This window comes from Pinus tabuliformis, chromosome 5_2 (genome assembly GCF_031772625.1).
Source record: "Pinus tabuliformis cultivar Carrire ecotype Pingquan chromosome 5_2, CPIR1, whole genome shotgun sequence".
Lineage (NCBI taxonomy): Eukaryota > Viridiplantae > Streptophyta > Pinopsida > Pinales > Pinaceae > Pinus > Pinus tabuliformis.
In genome coordinates this window covers 1,029,869,854-1,029,892,183 of record NC_142306.1, presented here as the reverse complement: position 1 = coordinate 1,029,892,183, position 22,330 = coordinate 1,029,869,854, and positions in this window count along the sequence as shown.

The following is a 22,330-nucleotide window of genomic DNA, read 5'->3' as shown; positions in this document are numbered from 1 at the left end:
CCTCCTAAAAGACCCTGCCTTAATGGGTACTTTTGCCCTACCGCCTCCGAGTAATTTGGCGGAAGTGGCCACAGTGGAAACCTACAATATGAAATCTTATCTAATGGATTCGGAAGATTCCTGAACATTTTGTCAGCATGGATCATCGCCATTTTACAAATATTGTAGCAATCAATTTTCTTGGCCTAGGGGGCAACCACAAATCAACGCTCATCGAGTGTTTGGATAGATAGGTCTAAGGAATATGGCACCTCTTCAAATCCTTGGTCACATGTACATTCTAAAAACGAAGGAATCATTCAATCAATGATGAAAGAAGAGGCACCATGGGAAGATTACCACCATCACTCCCATCTTCCGGATTACCACGAAGATTATTCCAGCAACCTTAATCATCCTTCAGTTTTTTATTTTCTATCAAATACTGTAAATACGGTGGATGCCGAGGACGGTTCTTATCTCGTGTCGACCTCGTTAAAAAATGAAACGACTCCCTTTCCAAATCGAGTCTTTGATTACGATCTCGTAAAATCAAAGTCGAGTCTTTCGAAGTTCTCCAAGGTAAACCTTCATTCCAACCAACGAGTTGAATGCAATGATGCTTGGGGGGCATGCACCTCGATTTGCATTATTATGCTGGGGGCATGCAAACTTATCACGAGCAGTGTTACTGCAGGGTTCAAGCTCATTAAAAAAAATAAACCCGCCACGAGCAGTGTTACTGCAAAGTTCAAGCTCGTTAAAAAATAAACCCGCATCGAGCAGTTTTAGCACATAGTTCAAGCTCGTTAAAAAATGAACATAAGACATGAGCAAATGTTTCCACCCGCATTTAAGCTCGTTAAAAAATGAACTATTCCCCAATAAATAACCACCGTGAATGTAGTACTTCAGCCATTAAAGCCTTGGTCGTGTTTGCACCGTCACCTCCACTTTTTCATTGGACGATCATTCACCTCCACTTGATTGTTTACCCATTTTGAGGAACAGCTGCGAAGAGTGATTTCACTAGCCATCCTTGTGACACTGTCGTGATTGGAAAATTCCAAACCTTACCTGGAATCAGCTGCTACCCGTTTTATCACTCGTTCCTCAAAAGACGAGTCTTCTTTAAGCTCTTTTCAACTGACTCGTAAAATATGAAAAGATTTCCGAGTCCTTGGCCTTCCAGCTCGTTAAAGGGACAGGAAGTGCTATCCCTCATCTAGATTTTAATCTTTTTGGACCTGAGGGATTATTGCACAAAAAGATCGAGCGCTTGTTTTGTTCGGCTCGTTAAAACTATCGAAAATTCATCCCTTCTGTATTGTTTTATACTTTTTCAGACTTAAGGGATTAGATGATGAAAAAGGAATTTTGGAGTTACCTTTACGTACCTTTTCAGACTCTCTAAAATTGAAAAGGACCGAGTTATCTTTGTCGTTAAACTCGTTAAAAAGATTAATAGCGACAAACTTGTCTTTAGACGAGAACGAGGTTCACTATCGCTAGGCTCGTTAAAACATAGCGATGGGTTTGCCCGAAGGGCAAATTATAGAACAAGCATATGTATCCTCCTCAAGCTTGACAAAAATAAAGAGGTACTGGTCAGAAATGACTGGGGAAAGATTGGGAAGAAAACTCAAAGAATCTTTATTGGTAGCAAGTCGCTCTTGAACATGACACTTCCACTCCGTGTCCGAGTCGGGTTGGGTTGTTTCATTCACTGGTCACATCCCCATGGTCACACCATACCATCCACATTTGGGGTTAATGCTACCAATCCATCACATCAGTGTCGCCGACATGTTCAAGAGAAGTCATCCAGAGAAGCCACCTGTGTCTCACCCACTACCATACATTATACTCCATTCTTTCATGACCGCCACCCTGAACCATATATCATCTGATCGTTTTCACCTCCATCAAAATCATTTGCTCCGTTCCGTGTCATTGATGTGGGATTCATTAAGGCCCTCCTATGACGGATCACTTCTTGTCGACATCAGCTCATTATCCAAGAAGTTGATCTAGGGACACCCCATTCAGTACTTTGAAGCTTGCATGCCTTAATGGCAAGTTTCTCACTTCCGGCGACAGGTTTCCATCAATGGCCTTCGACTGAAAGATTTTGCGTGGTGTTCGACGCCAAGTCCTTTATTCACACCACGTGAATTGTACTGCAGTAGCTTGAGGGTCATTATCATTATCAGTGATTCCTCTCGCGCTTGTTAACAGTTTACATCATTGACTGGTAATCAAGCGATGTCTTTCCATGTTCGACTTCAGAACATTTCTCACATGGATCGACTTGTACTTCGAGTGAAGATCGGACGAGATTGAAGACCCCGGATCTAGTTTCATCCATCCAGGCTGCGATATATATTCAGGGAAATAAAGACATCAAATGTACAGCATTGCAGCACAGATAATCATCCTACCAAAAGGATGATGGCTCTATCAGAATCATCAGTCTACACTCAGACGATTGTCTGTCCTATGTACATGAAAATGAATTTATAAAGCTGAGCATGGGAATGCCCGCCTCAGCTAGATCATGAAAACGGTACGAAGATAATGTATTGTATTGTATCTTATTACAGGTCTCCTCCCAGCATTGAAAGAACTTCAGATCCTCATAATAAAGCATTTCACCCGACACCAAAAGGTTAACGGCCTCATACTTTAGGGGGCAACTGTTATAGACATTTTTGTGCCTTATAACACCAAGCATGAAATGTCCATAAACCAAGGGCTCCTAAGTCCTTAAAAGTGTTGTTCGACAGATTACAGCTTCTCCCAGAAGTTCTCCATGAAAAACTACTCAAAATTGGTCAAAACTGGATCAATGCACTTGCTCCATGGCCAGGGTGCGATGAATCGCACCTTGTACACACGGGAAGTGCGTTGCAATGCACCTAAATACACTTGAGGGTGCGATGGAAGGGAAAAGACAAGTGGCGGAGACAGTTTGCGAGGTGGATGATCATGGAATCTTCCAGAAACTTCTTTTGGGACACTTGCCTCTCAAAATCGCCCAAGGATGAGTAAGAGATCAATGAGATCTCCAAGTGGCATCAAGAACTATCAGAGAGAAGACACTAATCAAAAACCCAGAGCTGACTCACACCTCTGCAAATATCTATATATAGATCTCTCATCCTAGAGATCCAAAGGTTGGAGGCTGGAATTTTGCACATTGTAAGGAATTGTTGTTGGTTTTGAGACAAACATCAGAGTATTGGGTGATCTATGCTTTGTTGGAGGTGAAGAGGGGCTTCTTTGCTGGGAGGTTGATGCTGGGTCAGGAACCATCGGTTGTAACTCCTCCTGGATCTTTTCTTGTTTATCAATAAAAACTATTTGAGTTTTTCCTCCATGCTTGTGTATCATTGATGCTTGTTACATTTGTATGGTTAACTTAAATCTGATCCTAAGTTGTTTATGAATATAGATTAATGTCTTTGTATAGTGTTCTTCTTCTGTGATCTTACAGGTACTTGGTGAAGCTGGGCAAGTAAGGGAGCAGGTAGCTAGAAGCTGTCAAAGAAGAGAGGGATTGGATCAAAGGATTAGCGCAAGACACAGGTTGGTTCTTTCTATTCCTCTCTATCCATAGTTCATAAAGGAAATACAAAAGTAGTTTTTCTCTGTTTGTTTCTAAGGCAGCTATCACACTTTAGTGGGATAGAGCAGTTCTAAATAGACACTTTTCCCGGTAACAACCTCTTAAATTCATCATTCTCCATATCATTTGCCTTGGTGGAGATCTGCTTCACTCAAGGAATGTTCACACTTCTTCTATCAGTCATTTTCCCCCATTGATAGCCTAAGACATCATTCTTAGCGCTTTTTCTCATCACTATCATATTAACTACTAACTTTATTATGTAACTCCCTATCTATTTCCCCTTCCCCTACTAAAACTATGTATATAACTCCCCTGTATACTTATCCCTTCCCCTTGGTTGAAAAATAACCATATATATCCTCGGGAATTGCTAAGTTTATCTGAAACTCAGCAAGAACCCTCATTGACCCCTCTAACCATCTTCCAAATGCAAAAGGACTCATTCCTTTGCATAGTTTACCTTCATATGTATAAAAATCATCCCTTTGGCCTTGGTTTGCCTTTATAAGGCATGAAACCCTCTTTGGCCACTAAACCCTCTCAAAACACATCACATTCCTCCTAAATGCCTTTGGACTCCTTCCAAGGCATGAAAGTTGCCAAAAACCATGCAAAAATCATTAAAAACCTTCTACAAATGAAAAAATCCTCCCTTTTTTGGCTATCGGACCCCTTCCGATGCCTTAGAATCCATCCAAAACACCAAAGGCTACCCCTCCGAATTCATTTTTCCTTTGCATTTTAACAAAATGCATGCTCCGATGAGAAAAGGATCTATTTGGTCCCCCTCCGATGCGATATCGCTATCGGGAGGGGGAAGTGGCATATAACAAGCATATTTGGAAACCCTCCGAAGACATGTGCCCTCCCTCCGACGCGATATCGCTGTCGGAGGTCGGGCGATATAATGTGTTAACTCTATGTTGCATTGCCGAAAGCCCGGGCCGGACCCGATTTCAAAAATAATAAAGGGCTTGCAAAGGATTTCGGGTCCACCATATTTCGGCGATTCTATGTGTGCCGCCCCCCGGTCCCTCCGACTGCCGATCCGCCGACGGATCCAGGACCGTTGGATCGGGCCCCAGATCTGACGGCCCAGATCTTGTCGCGCGGCCCCCCACTTCGCATCGCCCCATATACTGCTCCGATTTGGCGGAGCCGATGAGTTATCAAATGCAGTGTTAAGGGTTTTCGGGTCCGCGGACCCATTCCACTGTTAAAACCACCGATTTGGGTTTCGCCGATGGGTCGGACCCGAAATAAAATAAAGAGGGCCTGTATAACTTATTGGGTCCGATGGGTTTCGGCATTTCTATGTGGCAACCCCATGACCCGCCGATAGCGAATTGCCGAGTTAATTTCAGCCGCCCATTCAGGCCCAGAGATCAACGGTCCATATTTAATCGCATCACTCCTATATGGCTTCGACCAGTGGAGCCGAAAAGTAATAAAGCGCGGCATAAAGGCATATCGGGTCCGAAAAGACCTTTTGTACAGCCAAGCGGGACTGCTCCGATATGGCGGAGCCGAAATAACAATAAAGCAGAGTCTAAAGATTTCGGGTCCGAAAGGGTCCGCACTGTGTGCTCCTATATCCCGGAGCCGAAAAGCTATGAAGTGCAGCATATAGTATATCGGGTCCGCTTACCCATTTTTACCAAATCCGCCGATATGAAAGCTCCGATGGGCCGGACCCGATCTCCATAAAGAAAGAGCCTATAAGCATTTCGGGTCCGCCAGGTTCATCGCTATTCGGAGGTTTTATGTTTTGGGATCCGCCGATTGCCGATTTAGCGCCAACCGTTGGATCTGCCTTCATGCGATCCAACGGCCAGGATTTAATCTCCGCTACAGTGCCGCTCCCGCCTATGTTTTTCACGAATTTTACATAGAAATTGGTCTTTTTCTGTGTAAAAGAAAAGGCGACATTTGTTCATATTTTCACATATATGCCCACGCCCAGCTCCCGATAAGGGAATTCATGCATCCCTAAGCTTTCTGAGATCGCTCCAAGGCCCAGTTTTGCTTCAGATAGCCAGTTTCGGCCTCGATACAGTCAGCAGCATACAAATCCTCCTTTTTGCGACATTTTTTGCAAGGTTTAATGCTATTTTTGATCAGCCAAGCGCCGATTGCACCCAAAGGCCACGGAAGCTTTTGCGGCAGTTATTTCGCCTTAAATAGGCAGAAAGGGGGCGATGGGACAGTTTAAAGAGTATCAGCGGTGAGAAAAGGCCCAGATTCAGTGCCAAAGTTTATCAGGATGCGGCAAAGTGTATCAGTGAAGGTTTTCAATGGAAAACTTTGAGCCCGAAGTAGGAAATCATTAAAGAGCCTCCCAGCAAAGTCAATCAAGCGGCTCTGAGCCATAAAGGCTCACCAACTCACAATTTTGGCCACTTAAGGCAGCAGAACCACTTGCAGGTGCATATGAATGAATTTAAAGCACACTTATGGCTAAAAGAGCTAGCACAGAGCCATAAGGACAGATGTTGATCCATTTTTAAGGCAGTTGCCCCAGCGCAGCACTTAGATAAATGTTTTAAGCATTTACTTCAAGATAAAATAGATTAAAGCACTCATTTTTCTCAGATCTGCCTAAGATCTGTTGTAATAGATATTTTGAGATGCCAGTTGCCCCAGCGCAGCTGTTAGATAGATATTTCTGCCATTTACTTCTGTACAAATTAGGTTAAAGGCATTTATTTGATGAGGTCTGTCTCAGATCTGTTGTTTTGTAGATATTTTTTCTATTTAAACCACCCTCTGTTATGAAAAAAGGGTTGGTTGGTCGATAACTTCCTCTAGACTTGCATTGTATTTTCTGAGAGTCTCTATAATCAAAGATCGCCAGAATGTTTGGGAGATGAACTGACTGTTGTGTTTTAATGACTGAAGAGTGACTATGGAATCCTAACGCTTCTACATAGCCCAATAAGTGTTTCTTATCTCTGTTTACAGTTTATATGTTTTATGCCATCATTGTTTCACTATCTAAATAGCAGAAAGAAAGAATAGTTCAGAGCTCACTTAGTTGTATTCTGTTCTCAATTTCTGTGATTTATCTATGTTTTCCTCTGAATTAGTCCTGAATATGAATACTGATTTGCTCATATTTACACTAGTTCCTTCATATATGAATGTTGTTTAGGAATCCTTGATTGCTCCTATATAAATGTTCATTCACCTTCCCTCTGTTAGCATAATGAGAGCTACTTAGTTGCCTTTCATTCACTGACCTTCGTTCCATCTTTATTCTAGCTAGATATTGTTTTATGTGTAGCTATCCTGCTCTGTATTCCTCTTGTGACCAAGAAAACGCAACAGCAAGCCTAATCCACGACTCCATGCCCAATGGTTTGAACTTCTCACACTATGCATCCCAACTCTGTTTGAAAGAATCCTCCATCCCACCAAAATCAAAACAAAACCCAAGAAAATCATAACTAGCCTAAAAATCAAACCAAAACAAAGCTAAATTATAAAGAGAGAGCCCTCTCTGATTGCAGGTAGGCTAGGACCTGCAGTCCAAAGATTGGTTTGTGGTTACCTCGGCCGTATCCTTTAAGGAGCTTTAAGGAAAACCTGAGTTATAATAGTTAGGAGTCTGACTGTTCCATTTGGAAAAACAGCATCTACTTCATAAGGTCCTAGACACCTTGTCCTTAATTTCCCTTGAAAATTTTCAAAACGGGAGACATACAGTAAGGCCCAATTACCTTTTTGGAACCGCTTGTGCTTAATAGTTTTGTCATGCCACCTAGTTCTTTGCTGTTGTATCATGGTTGTTTGATGGATGGCATCCAAACTTTTTTCATCCAATTCCTGAAGCTGCTGCAACCTGGCTGTCTGTGCATTAGTCAAATCAAGGTTAACAACTAAAGTAGTCCTTAAGGTTTTGATCTCAAATTCCACAGGAAAAACAACTTTTTTACCATAGACTAATTCATAAGGTGAAAAACCGGTAGTGTTCCTCCAAGTAGTTTTGTAAGCCCATAATGCTTCAGGCAACCTTTGAAACCAATCCCTTCTATTCTCCTTAACTGTCTTTGTTAAAATGGCTTCTATGACTTTATTTGTACTTTCCACTTGCCCATTTGCCTGGGGGTGATAAAGTGTAGTCATCTTATGCTTAATGTGATATTTCTGGAGCATACCTTTGAAGCCATGAGAATTAAAAGGAGGTCCTCCATCTGTGACTAGTTCTCTAGGCAAACCAAACCTAATAAAGATTTCTTCAAATAGAAAAGTTAACACAGATTCTTCATTAGCTTTGATCAGTGCCTTAGCTTCTACCCACTTAGTCATATAATCTGTGCAAACCAGTATATAAACTCTTTGATTGGATGGAGGATTGATGGGACCTATAAAATCTAGCGCCCATCTTTCAAAAGGTTCAAGTATTACCTGGGGATTAAGTGGCATTTCATCCATGTGATTAGGTTGGCCCATTCTTTGACAGCTATCACAGGCCCTAACATATTTCTTTGCATCCTTAAAAAGTGAGGGCCAATAGTAACCCATTCTGAGAACTTTGTGTGCTGTTCTTTTATCTGCAAAATGCCCTCCACAAGGGCCATCGTGGCAAGCCTTCAATATATCATAAGCTTCATCTTCTCTGATGCATCTTCGAATTTCCTGATCGAGTCCTGTGTGAAAGAGACACCCACTTATCCAGCTGTACCTAGCACTCTGCTGAACGATCTTTCTTTTCTCTCTGTGCGATAGGTGTGATGGTAGTTTTCCTGCAACTAAGTAGTTGGCAATGTCTGCATACCAAGGTGAGTGAGTAGATACTGCAAATAAATATTCATAAGGAAAAGAATCATCTACTGGAATATTTTCATCAGTCTTTAACCGAGAAAGGAAATCAGCAACTACATTTTCTTTACCTGGTTGATCTACAATTGTGATATCAAATTCTTGTAATAATAATAACCATCTAGTAACTCGAGCATTTGTAACTGATTTGTTCATTAAATATTTAATGGCCGAGTGATCAGTATGCACAAAAGTAGTGTAACCAGTAATATAATGCCGAAACTTGTTAATAGCATAAATAGCTGCTAAGAATTCTTTTTTGGTGACTGTATAATTAAGTTCAGCAGGGGTCATATTTTTACTAATAAAATAGATAGCATAGGGAAGATTGTTTTCTTCTTGACCCAAGACAGCTCCTATTGCAGTGTCCGAAGCATCAGAGGATATATGAAAGGGGAGTGCCCAATCAGGTCTTCTTAAAATAGGAGCTATAGATAATTGATGTTTAAGTTCATTAAATTCTTTTTGACAACCATCAGTCCACTTAAACTCAGCATTTTTCATAAGTAACACAAACAAAGGAGAAGCTATTTTAGAAAAATCCTTGATAAATCTTCTATAATATCCAGCATGTCCTAAAAAACTTCTTACATCAGTTTGTGTTTTTGGGATAGGCAGAGTCTGAATTACTTGTACCTTAGCTGGATCAACTTGAATTCCTAGGAATGAAATGAAGTGTCCCAAAATAATACCTTGATTCATCATCATATGACATTTTTCAGTACTTAAGGCAATATGTGCTTCTATACAACGTTTAAGTACTTTTTCAAGATTTTGTAAGGCATCTTCAAAAGTCACACCATAAGGAGTAAAGTCATCCATAAATATTTCTAAGGAATCATTAAGCATATCAGAAAAAATTCCTATCACTGCCCTTTGAAATGTTGTTGGGGCATTACATAGTCCAAATGGAAGAACTTTATAGGCAAAAGTTCCCCATGGACTAGTAAAAGTGGTCTTGTCTTGATCTTGGGGTGCAATCTTGATCTGATTATAACCACTAAACCCGTCCAAAAAGGAAAAGAATCTCTTACCTGCCAAATTATCTAGCACCTGATCAATAAATGGTAAGGGAAAATGATCTTTCTGAGTAGCTTTATTCAGAGCTCTATAGTCCACACACACTCTCCATTTTCCATTTTTCTTAGGTACTATCACTAATGGTGAAACCCATTCACTATCAGATATAGGATATATGAATCCTGCATTCAACAGTTTTTGAAGTTCTTCTTTCACAATTTCCCTTAAATTTGGATTCATTCGTCGTTGGGGTTGGCAGACTGGGCAGGATCCTTCTTTAATATAAATTCGGTGAGTACATAATTCAGAAGAAATTCCCTTCATATCTGTGTAATCCCATGCAAATGCTTGTTTATTTTCGTGGAGTAACTTCATTAACTGTTGTGTTTCAGCATCTGTTAAGTTAGGGTTTATATTTAATGTTTTGCCAGGCTCGATTTCAACTGCTATACTTTTGGAGGGGGTGTCAGCTGATGTTTGAGATAAGTCTTCAGTTTTAAGATTCTGTTGTGATTCAGATTCCAAGATTGAAGTCAAGTGATCATGTATTTCAGAGTTAACCGAAGAAGGTTCAGAAATAAAACTACTAATTACTTCATCTTCGGTTGAATCTTTAAAAGTTAGGGCTTGTCCGACAGTGAAAATGGGTTGAGTCTCATCATCCTCATAATCTAACCATACTGAATTATCATTGTTAATCATAGGTGTGGCATGAGGGTACAGAGTAAGTTGCTTGGTTTCAGATCCATTAGAAATTGTCATTGAACCTGACCTACAGTTAATGAAGGCATCTGTTGTAGCCAGCCAAGACCTCCTTAGAATCAATGGATGACCCCCCAACTTATTTTTGGTCTGTAACACTACAAAATCAGCTAGGTAGTTCCAAGATTCGACTGAAATTATCAGGTCTTCAATGACTCCTTCAGGTTTGATTGTGGAGCGGTCAGCCAGCTCTAGAATGGTTGGGGTTTCCCTAATAAAAATTTTTAACTGCAATAACTGTGATGTTTCGAGTGTCATGATGTTTATTGCAGCACCGAGATCTACCAGAACTCTAGAAACAAAGGTTTTACCAACCTGAACTGTAACTGTAGGGTGACCAGGGTCACCATATTTTACAGGAGGGTTTTTTTCTGACATTAGAGCAGCTAGATCACCCATCACATGCACTGTGAGGGGGTCCTTAGCTTTTCTTCCAGGTTTCTTAATACAAATATCTCTAACAGTTCTAGCATAAATCGGTACATCTCTTAGTTCTTGTAAAAGTGGAATTTTAACATATAAATTCTGCAGTTCTTCTAACAAATTAAAAGCAGGTGGCTCAAGTGTTTTGGTAAGAGCCAATCGTTCAGGGAATGGTGGCTCTGCTGCTTTTGCAGTATTTTTAGAGGATGTTTCAACTGTTTCAGCATTATTATTAGAGGATGATCCAACTGTTTCAGCATTAGATGACTTTTCTTTTCCGATTTCTTCTTTATCAGAATCAGAAGTGATGTCATCAATAATGGGTTCAAGTATTCTTCCTGAGCGTAAATGAATGTCATTGCATTGCAGAGGGGAAACTAGTTGGTTTTGAACATCAATTACTTGCAGAGCTTTATTATTATTCGGGTTGGGGTTAGGTTGTACAGGCAGCTGAGGTCTTATTGTCTGATTATTAGATGGGGCATTTGATGGTAAGGAGAGAGATTGTTGATACTGAGGTAATTGATTTGGAAATGGGATCTGTGGAGTTGTCCAATTCGGGTTCCATTGATAGGGTTGTTGTAAAGCCCAAGGATTCCACATTGTAGGGTTAACAAAAGGAGGATTTGGTTGCTGCATGGGTGGGAAATTCATTTGATTAAAGGGTGGGTACTGCATTTGATTAAAGGGTGGGTAATTTGCTTGAAAAGGAGGATGATTATTCCAACGATTAAATGGCATGTTAGAATTTATACCTTGTCCTCTTGGTTGCCATTGCCTTCTCTGTGTGAGGAGGTACACTGCTTCAGCTTCTTCTTCAGTTGGCTGCAGTGCTGCTTTTATTCCTGGCAGAGAAGGGCATTGTTGGGTCTCATGGTCCTTTTCACAGATAGTGCAAATTGGTACCTTGTCCAGGGGACATTCCCTTAGTGGGTGTTTTTTCCTGCATCTAGAGCAGAAAATAGCTAGAGCGGCTTCTGCTTCTGCTTGCTTCTTTTTAACCTACAAGGTATCAATTTGTGAAGCAAAAGAGCTTAACATTTCAGTTTTAAATTCTTCAAGTAAGTTACCTATTTCGGCCCGTGTTGCTCCTCCACTTGCTGATTTCTGGACTCTTGAGTATGTATTGTCTTTGCTCTTTGGTTTGCTTGCTGCTCCTCTTGAACATCTTTTACAGAGATTGATAATCTCATCATAGGATTCCTTAGATATGTCTCCTTTTCCAAGCATTTTAACATATCTAAACAATCATCTCGTACGCCTCTTAGCAGTATTGACTTGAGAATATCCTTACTCATATCAGGATGATCAGATCGCTGTAAGTTATATTGTAGCCTTTCCACGAAGTCTTCTAGACTTTCGTCCTCTTTCTGAGTCATCTTGAATAATTCCTCCTTTCTTTCTCTTGTTCGACAATAATCTTGGTATTTAGCCAAAAATTTCTCCTTCATCTGGTCCCATGTTGTAATCACATGAGCTCCCAGGCTCATGAACCATCTTAATGCATTCCCTTTTAATGTAGCTGGAAACAACTTTAATTTCTGAGCAGAATTAATATAGTCATAACTTCTACACAGTATATCAAATTCAAAAAGAAATTCATCATGATCTTCTGTGGATAACCCATGGAAGTTGGGTAATGCTGAAAGTGGGATATTCTTCATAGGAGTTGCTCCTCTAGGGAGATCTCCAATGGGGAATTCCATGGTGGAGAGAGAATTTTCTCCCCTTCCCTCTATTCTGCATCCTCCACCGAAAATTCCTTCATTGTTATCCTCCATTGGTTGTTTCCCTGATGCGCTTGCCCGGTCTTCGGAATTTTCTGTTGGGATTTCGATGTCCTGCACTGGTTCCTCCACCTTAACTTCCTCTATTGGTTCTTCTACTGGTCGTTCGTCTTCTTCCACCGGTTCCTCAGTATATTCTGATGGTTCTAGAACCCTCTCTAGCCCCACTACTTCCTTTGTCTGAAAATCTGTCTGGGAAGAGTGTTGGGTCTGTGGCCTCCGAGAGCTTAACCTCTGGGATGTCTCAGCTTTTGAAATAATATCGTCAATAAAAGTTTTTCTTCCTCCTCCTTTGCCTTTGCCGCCTGAATGGTTAACCTTCCTGCGTCCTCTCATGCATCCTGCCTTTCTGAAGAAAGAAAAAAAAATGTTAATACCTTTAAAATCTTCAGTCGCCTTCCCCGGCAACGGCGCCAAAATGTTGGCTGCTCGAATTGTTTATTAATTAAACAGTCGAGTACCACATTAAATTGTCAACCCGGGAAAGTCCTTTTGTTTCAAAGGTGACCTCATACTATATGCACTTAATTCTAAAAGCATTAAAGGCTATAGTATAAATAAATCTACTTTCTATCAAACCCTTACTCTGTGTTACAACAGTTATGATCTATTGCAGAAATGAAATGAAAACAGTTAACTAAAGGTAACAAATCTACAAAAAGAAATGATGGTTGTCTTGTAACAGAGGATCAGGACCCTATCCTCAGGGTAAGGATGTTCAGCACCTGCCCCTGTGACCAATTTGCCAATGCACACTGCAAATCCTAATCATCGGTGACACACTCTTTTACAACGCCAATTGATTAAGAAAACAGAGTATCAGCAAAGGAAAAATATCAAAAGCAATACACAGAAATCACACACACACTCAACAGAAAAGAAATGGGTGAATCTTGTGAAGAAGGTGGGCCCTGTCCCTCTCACAAGATTCCCCAGGACACAGATGCTAAGTTAAAATGCTCAGAACAGTGCTTTATTCATCTGCCAAAATGTCAAATTACAATAAGGATTCAGACTTGTTCTGCACTACAATACCCCTGTTACAACTTGTTCTCTCCTTTCTAATGTAGATGTCTCCTCTTTATAGAGGAGACATCTATTACAATAGATTGTCATTACTCATTTAGTTGACCCTTTTGTACAAAAATAGGAAATCAATTCCTGTTACAGCATGCTGTTACAACAGTGTGTAACTTTATCATCCTTTGTTAATCGGATCCTTTTGTTGTTGCAAAGCTAGTAAACCTCAACCGTCTCTTTGAGATCCTCGTACTGTCCTTGGATGTTCCACCATTGTTGCCGATTTGGTAAATCTCAATTGTTCCCTTGAAGTTCTCGTGCTATTCCCGGTGTTCCAACATCTGCGACTGTGTTTTGCCAATTTTGGACAGTGGCTGATCATGCTATGTTAGCATCTGCAACGTATAGTTCTGGCAGCTTCAGACGGTTACTGCTCCTGCTAGGCAATTGTTGTTTCGGATGTTTCAGCCATTGCAAAATGAGGTTTTACCCGCTTTAGTCAGTTGTTGTTTCTGGTATTGCAGCAACTGCACAGTTGCTGTTTCTGGTGTTCCAACAATTGTGAATTATAATTCTGCAGACTTTGAACAGTTTCAGCAATTGTCAGCGACTTAGTCAACTTTCAAAGATTAATTATAAAGATAACATGAATATGTGTTGCATAATTAAACATATAGCAATGAGGAGAGTTACTTCATACCTTTGGAATAATTAGGTCAAAATGTTATCAAGGCTTTCAACTTATGGGCTAAAGAGGGTAACATAATGACAAAATACAAGGTCAAAAGTAGACAATATGGAGTCCTAACAGTGAGTGTAGCAAGTGTGTCTCTTATGTTTCATATGTATCTTGTTATGTTCCATATTTCATTTCATATTCATTTCTGGTGAAATTTTTCGAATGAGATTAGGTAGAATTCAATTTTATTGCTCTACCTGTGGGAAAATTTCATGTTAGTGTTCATTCTTCTGTTTGAAAAGGATTCATGTGGTCCATGCCCTTTTCAACCTCTTAATCAATCTCTCCATTCCGCCATATCTTAAAACTAAAATTTCTATGCTTTCCACCTACCTTGCCTCACGAAATAATCTGTGCCTTTATGTTAAGTTCTTTGTTCATTTGAGGTCCAATGGTCCCATAACATCCCAGAAACACAGCCATTCATAAAATCCCTCCTTATGTTCATTTTCACTTACTAGCCTAAGATAAAAATCGTATTGTAAGTCATCTCAAATTATTTTACTTATCCATTCGCTGAGTGTGACTCGGAGAGAGCCCTCTCCTGCTTTCGTAGGGCTAGCTATGAGACTGAGCGTGGTTTGTGGTTACCCTAATTTTTTGCCTTCTTCAGCCTAAGGCAGATTTAGGTGCTAACAGGAACATTAGTCAAACCGAATGGAACTACAACAAACTCATAATGCCCATACCTGGTCCAAAAAATTGTCTTGTAAATGTCCTCTTCCTGGTGCGCCCCATGGTGATACTTTTGGACTAATGTATCCCTTGTCCAAAATTTCCTTCGACTACAACTTCAACTCTACCAACTCAGGTGTGGTCATCCTGTAAGGTGCTTTTGATGTTTGGAGTTGCCCCTGACACTAACTCAATAGAAAAGTCTACTTCCCTGTGAGGTGGCAACTCTGAAATCTTTGTGGGAAATGTTATCACTCAGGTTTTCCCAGAAGTTGTAAGAAGGGGAAAGGGGGCTGAGGTAACCACAAACCAATCTTTTAGATACGGAATCTAGCCAATCTATATCCAGAGAGGACTCTCTCTTTATGATTTAGCTTTGTTTTTAAAGATATTAGGCTAGTTATGAAGTTCAAGGGTTTTGTTTGAGTTTGGGTGGTGAGATTCAATAGAACAAAGAGGTAAGACAGAGTAGTTCAGTCCATTGGGCTAATGGAGTCAAGGAAGATGGCTTTCTGGATTTGGTTTCTTAACAGAGGATGGTTTCACAGAGCAAGGTAGTCAAACAGGGAACAAATAAAGACTTGAAACAGATGGAATGGGCTCAAATGGGGTGAAGGGCAGTTGAGAATCCTTCAACCTATTTAAAAAGGGAAATTGGATGATTACTGATAAGGAGCAGTTAAGCATTCTTTAACAAATAATCAACATGAAAGAATTAGGAAACATGAGAAATTAAGATTTCACTGCTTATCCTAATTCTGAAGAAAACATAGAGAACAATAATGACTGAAAACAGAGTGCAATCAAGCATATTCTGAAATTAATCTTTCTTAATTATTCAGATTGTGAAACGCAGATGATATAATCAACTAAGAAAACTTTAAAACACAAGATATAGAGGACTTATTGATCCAGTGGTTGATTCAGGAAATATGTGACAAGTCCTCTGCTTCAATTCTTCATCCAGTAGGCCATGCAACAGTTGATTCCAACAACTCTTTATTCCAAAAAATCAATATTACAACAGAGTCTAGGAATCCACGCGCAATACTCCCATTGAGGGGCATTTATTCAGAAAATTATACAACAAATATCTCAGTGAGATAATATCTAGGATGACTAATAATAACTTACAAGAAAATAAAAACAGCTAGTCCCTAAAATAGAAAAAGATAAATTGATGGTGTGCTGGTCCTGTTTTTGTTGAATGTGCTGGAGGCAGGCCCTGTAATTCGGCTGGCAGCTGTCTTCTTCGGTAACTCTGTGTTGGCTGCTCTGTTCTTACTGATACTCTTTAACTGCTATGATACACTTTGACTTATTTTGACCCTGTTCACCTTTATTTACCTTACTGTGGTTAATTGCCCAAATTTCTCCTTTTACCCAGGGTAACCACACAGTAGGATGAATACCTATTGTTGGGACATTGGAGGTTGTTCTGCGCCTTCTAATTCATAACATTCATATCTTTCTGTGGAGATTGCGTTAATTGGTGCACAAATTTCTGGCCTCGGAGATCGCTGAAAAGGTACCTGTAATTGAGGAGGAAACTATGTAATGGTGGGTTGAATGGCCGGCAGCAAGCTCGTTCCGTAGTTCTTTTGGTCGGGTGCTGGTTTGAAACTAAACTGTTGGCCTTGGTCTTTGTTCTATATGAGAAATACTGGACGCAGCGAACAACAACAAAAATGGCGTTTTTATTCATTTTATTCAGCAAAACAACGGTTTGGCGGGAATTTTGGATTTGATTGGGCGGCTGACGTGAGCAGTACGGATGATGTCAACGGAGGGCTGATGATGTCAACGGAGGGTGGATGACGTCAGCGGAGGGTGGATGACATCAGCGGAGGGCAGATGACATCAGCGGAGGGCAAATGACGTGGTGGGTGATGTGGTTGATGACATCAACGGATGATGTGGTGGGTGACATCAGCGGATGACGTCAGCGGTACCCGGCCTGACGTCAGCGGAGGGTGTTAAGCGGTTTACCCCGCACCGCTTTTGGGGTTGGGCGGTATTAGGCCAGAAGGGAGCGAGCACATCGAGCGGTCAACACGTGGATTTGGTACGGGGGCGAAACCACCTAGCGATCACGAGTTATCGCGCGGTCAAAAGGTGGTCGCGATATTGATTGCCCACTGTTGGATGGATAGGCGGAGATCGGACGGCTAACGGGTGTCGGAGATGGTGGGGAGTTAATTGCAATGGGCTCAATGTATTTAAACTGTATTTTAATCATTTCGGGCGCATTTTGATTGGTCGGGGGGATGGTTTTCAATTAACCCAAATGGTTAATTAACCCATTATCGTACGACGGGGATTTTTTTAATAAATTTCAAACAAATTTATTAATTCTCATTTAAACAAAGTTTACGGCTGTATTCAACCGAGGTGGGATTAAATAATATTTGGGGTTTTTAATATAATAATATAATACGGGGAGGGTAATAAGGCGCGAGGTTTATATAATAATAAAAGTTAAAAATTAATATGAATTTATGAAATGAAATGAAAAGCGCCAAGTTTAAATGTTAAATTTTTTTACATTCAAACTTAGGCTAAAGTGGGAAAAGGGGTTTATGGGTGAGATTTGTAAATTTTCCTAAGTAAAATAGGGTTTTACTTAGGCAATCTTTATGAAATGGAGATAAGTGATTTATGAATGATATTAAGAACAGATCTTAATACTTTGGGGAAATTAGTGAAATCTTTAGGGAAAAGCATGAAGGGGAGTTAGTTATTGAATCTTGTCTTTCTTGAGCTGCTTCAAGTATAATGTCCGCCTTGCACTTGTGATAGAGATAAAGATTAACACATTTAGAGACATAATCTATCACAAGTACCATTCTGCAACACCAATCTACGTACCCTGCCTACTTTAGTCCTAGCATTTTTTTCTTCTTTCTTTGGGTGCACTTAGACTGGCAAACCCTTATCAACTTTCCTTTTTTTCATGATAAGCCTACCTAAGTCTGCACTTATTACATCCAAGGGCTCAGATTAAACTGTTGAGCTCCTTTGCTTCTCCACCTATCTACTTATCTGCCAAGATTAAACAGTTTGGTCAGATTTTATTCTATATCTCTAAAACATGAAATTCAAATATGAACTAGCCAAGATTAAGTTGTTTGGCCATTCATCAATTGTGGCATAAATTAACAAGCTGCACACAATGCTTTATTATAGAAAATGAAAAAGTAGTGGCATTTTGGACTTGCACACTTTGACCATTTTGTTCTTTTTACCCTTTGATTTTTCTTTTAGGGCATACCCTCTTTACATTTTTTACATTTTTTGAAATTTTGATAATATGGAAACCTTTGCAACAAGGAAAGGAATGAACATATTACAAATCTCAACAAGTCAATCATGAAATATGACACCTATTGGTATAGGAGTATAACAGGAAACACATCTTGAAACTGTTGTAGAACTGGGTACCTGCTCAAAACATCCACATCCTCGACTTCCTTACCTTTGTCACTATAAATATGCACTGCAAATAACACACACCCTTTTCTGTGACTGCGCTTTGCCTGCATAGTTTTCACCATCCTAACTGATGTGGCTTTCTTCTTTCCCTATAAGCCTCTTGGTTCTCCATTGTCATCCACACACTCAATTGATTTGTCATAACAATCCACCTTGGTCCTATGAAGATATAGCCAATCCATACCCAATAACATATTATATGATCCCAAAGATAATACATTCAAATGTGCTACGGTAGGCATACCATTCAAATTAAATGCACAAGATCTTGCCCAATGATGAACTTGCTTCTTTGTACCTGTAGCCAACTGCACTAACCAATATTTTTCATGCACTTCTCTATTCAAACCACTCATATCCACCAAGTCAGGACTAACATAATTATAATTAGATCCAGGGTCAACCAAAATAGAAACAACTTGATCACAAAGCCTACTATCCATCTCAATGATAGATGCTTGATGGTTTGCATGTTTGTTATCCAGTGCTACATAGATACCAAGGATGCTCTTACCCACATCCCCAACAGCCTGCGCCTCTTGTGCACTATATATTTGAGGCCTACCACCTTGATTTTTTGGACAATCTCTCTTAAGGTGTTCCTTACCACATGTCCAACACTCCAATTGTCCAGTACCATCACCCATATGCTACCGTTGTGAACCATGTCCTTGTCTAGTTGCATCAAACTTCTTTTGTGGTGCCACATTTCCTTTCTCTTTTGCATTCTAAGGCCTTGTTCTTTTCGGCTGCCATTTACCCTTATCCTTCCCTTTCCATCATTGCGGATATTCATTCTTACTCTTCGACTGTTCATATAAATTCTTCAATTTCCCAATAACTTCCTCCATTGATCGAGGCTCATCATACTCTATCTGATCTCTAAATGCTAATGGCAAACCACTGACAAATCACTGAACTTTAGCCTTATCATATTTAAGATACAATACATACCTCAATAACTCTAGGAACTTAGTCGTGTATTCCTCATTTGTCACTGATCCCATCTTTAGCTCATAGAATTCGTTGGCCTTACTGTCATAGTACCTTTCTAACAAGTACTTCTTCCTGAAAAGCCTCTTGAACTCATGTCAACTCAATTCCTCCGTCCTGATGTCTCTGACCCACTTCACATCTTGCCACAAAATGTTTGCTTTACCTTTCAGGCTGAAGATAACAATTATGGCCTTCATATTCTTTATGTACTAATGTAACTCAAAGAACTTGTTCATCCCAAGTATCCAAGCTTCTGCATCTTCTGGTTTCTTCAAGTCTCCATCATAAGTAGGTGGCTTTTTTTTCTTAAATTCATATGGCAAGTATCCCCTATCATTCCTTCGATAAGAATGATAATAATGATGATCATGATGCCTATTAGAACCATAACTAGAATAATACATGTATCCATCACCTCTCCTATCCGGAGTATCCAACAACCTGCTATCTCTAACCGTGTCATCTCTATCTGACTTGTGACCACCATGAGACCTACTGCCATATGCCCAATTAATTATGTCCTCTTGTCCATGGCTGATCCAAAGTGGCCCCTGCCACTGCAATTCTAACAAACTCTGAAGGAGTATTGCATTAACCTCTACTTGTTTTTCTTGTGCCTGCATGATTTTGTCATTGTTTGCCTCACAACTCCTTATTTCTTCCTTCAATATTCTCAATGTGTCTGCTAAATCAGAAGAGTGCTCAACACCACACTGCTCATCTGATTCATAGGGAGAATATTTGTAGTCTACCATCTTGTTAGTCATTTTGATCTCTTTCGTGCAAGACATATTGTATTAGCTAAACCAAATAATAGAAAACCAACGTACATTAGCATAATTCGGGGAGGATATCTCATCTACAAGATTGACCAATAAGTGTAATACATGTATAACATAATCATGAAATCATACATGCATATAAAAAATAAGTGCATCGACACATAAACATCATTCTAGATAGAGTCTAGTCATCAATGCATGGCCATATCAACTACACATACCATGACCTCATGCGTGAAAACAACAACCATACCAATGTACACTGATGATACACAAGCATAAACAACATGTAACCAATCATACACTAATGACGACATACTTCACAACAACAACATCATCCTTCACATGGCGACATCACTACAACCATGACTGGCACCATGCATATGAAACAAACACACAAACCACAAGGATGATTAATACACGTGCAACTGACATGAATGCATGACCAACAAACACCGCCTATCGAATCCAAGGGGTGAACCATGCTTTACCATGATCTCCACCATATCACTAGGCCAAAAAAGCATGGATGCCACCGGATTTCTCCACCTACACCGTGAGGAATTTTCCTGTCTCCTAGTCTCTCAGGGTTTACCATAATCCACAGTCTGATCTAGGGATCATTAGGCCCTAAATTGAGACACCACCCTCTAGGCTTTACCGTATATCCCGCCATTCACCGACAAGGATTCATAGGCCTAATCAAGGGCAAACACCTCTAGGCTTTATCATATATCCCAACATTCATCAGTTAAGGATTCCTAGGCCCACCGAGGCAACGCAAAATTTGGCTTTATCGCAGCCCACAATCTGGTTCAAGGGTTACTAGGCCATGTGTTCTATCATTCAAAGATCCACCTCACTCAACTTCGAATCCATAAGGCAATCCAACTCAACCAAAACATGAGAACCCCATCACACCATGGCTATCTGGAAATAACAAGGCTAGGCTAAAAACATTGTCACACATTGCAAAACCCATGCCATAACAACAAAAAGCCACATGCAATATCATGCATGCAAAATCTAGCAAGGAAAACACACATGCAAATCGACACCTGCAAAGAATATTGCTATAACTGCTTGATGTTGCTTTTCCTTGCTTGCTCCTTCCTTCCTCTCGCCTTATTTGCCTTTCTTGATCCAATGCCAAAGTGCTCCAAGAAAACTCTAAGTGTCCAAGAGAGAAAGAGAAAGAGGGAGAGAATAATGGGAGAGATCCAAAACTGAACTAACAAAAGGTACCAACAAATCCTTAGAAGCCTTTTGATCAAGTATGCCTCTATTTTCTTCATTTTCCATTATTTTCCTTCATTTTCCTCCTCACATGCAACCTGTGACCTTTCACCTCCTTTTCTCCTCATTTCCATTATTTTCATAAATAAATGTGCCAAAAATGTTATTTTGCCTTTCCAAAGCCTTAGCCATTGCTTTTGCCAATTTCCTTAACCATAATAAACTAAATCAACACCCACTAGGATGTCTTGCCCAAGATTCAACTTGGAATAAGTGTCCCATCAACCGTGGTTATTATTTTGCCTTTATTAACTTTTATTACATGGAGTTTTCACCAAGGCTATCACATCAGAGCATATTGAACCAAATAAGAAATAACCAAGCTAGATTTCTTACCCACAACACACAAAGACCCAAGGGATTGATACTGAGAAAATCAATTAAAGGCAAAAGCCGAGGAGTTCTGGGTTTCCAGACCAATATATGACAACTACCAAGGGAAGACAATTGAAAAGGAATGACAAATGAATGACTCATGACAGGGTCTAATAACCACTAGGAGACACCATGTTCAATCCGCCACACATCCTCGTTGAACTTAGAACATAACAAGCTATTATCCACCAACTAAAAATGTAACTAGAGATGAAATGACTAAACAAGAGGAATTTGATATATAGATAATTGCCTAGTGCTGACCAATCCTCCAGACCTGAACCAACGAGGATGTTCGAGCTGGATAAAGATTGATGCGTCACACTCCTACAACATTGAGCTCTGAGGTTGACGCCAACATCCCAATAGATGTTTTCCTTGCTTTCTCTAGTCCATCCCCTTCGCCATTGCTCAACAACTAGTGCATGAGCCGAAAACCTTCAATCCCTGAATCCAAGTCGCCTAGAATGCAAGTGCATGTCGATTCATGTCCAAGGCAAAATTCCTATCTCTGAGCCTGAGAGAAAGCCCA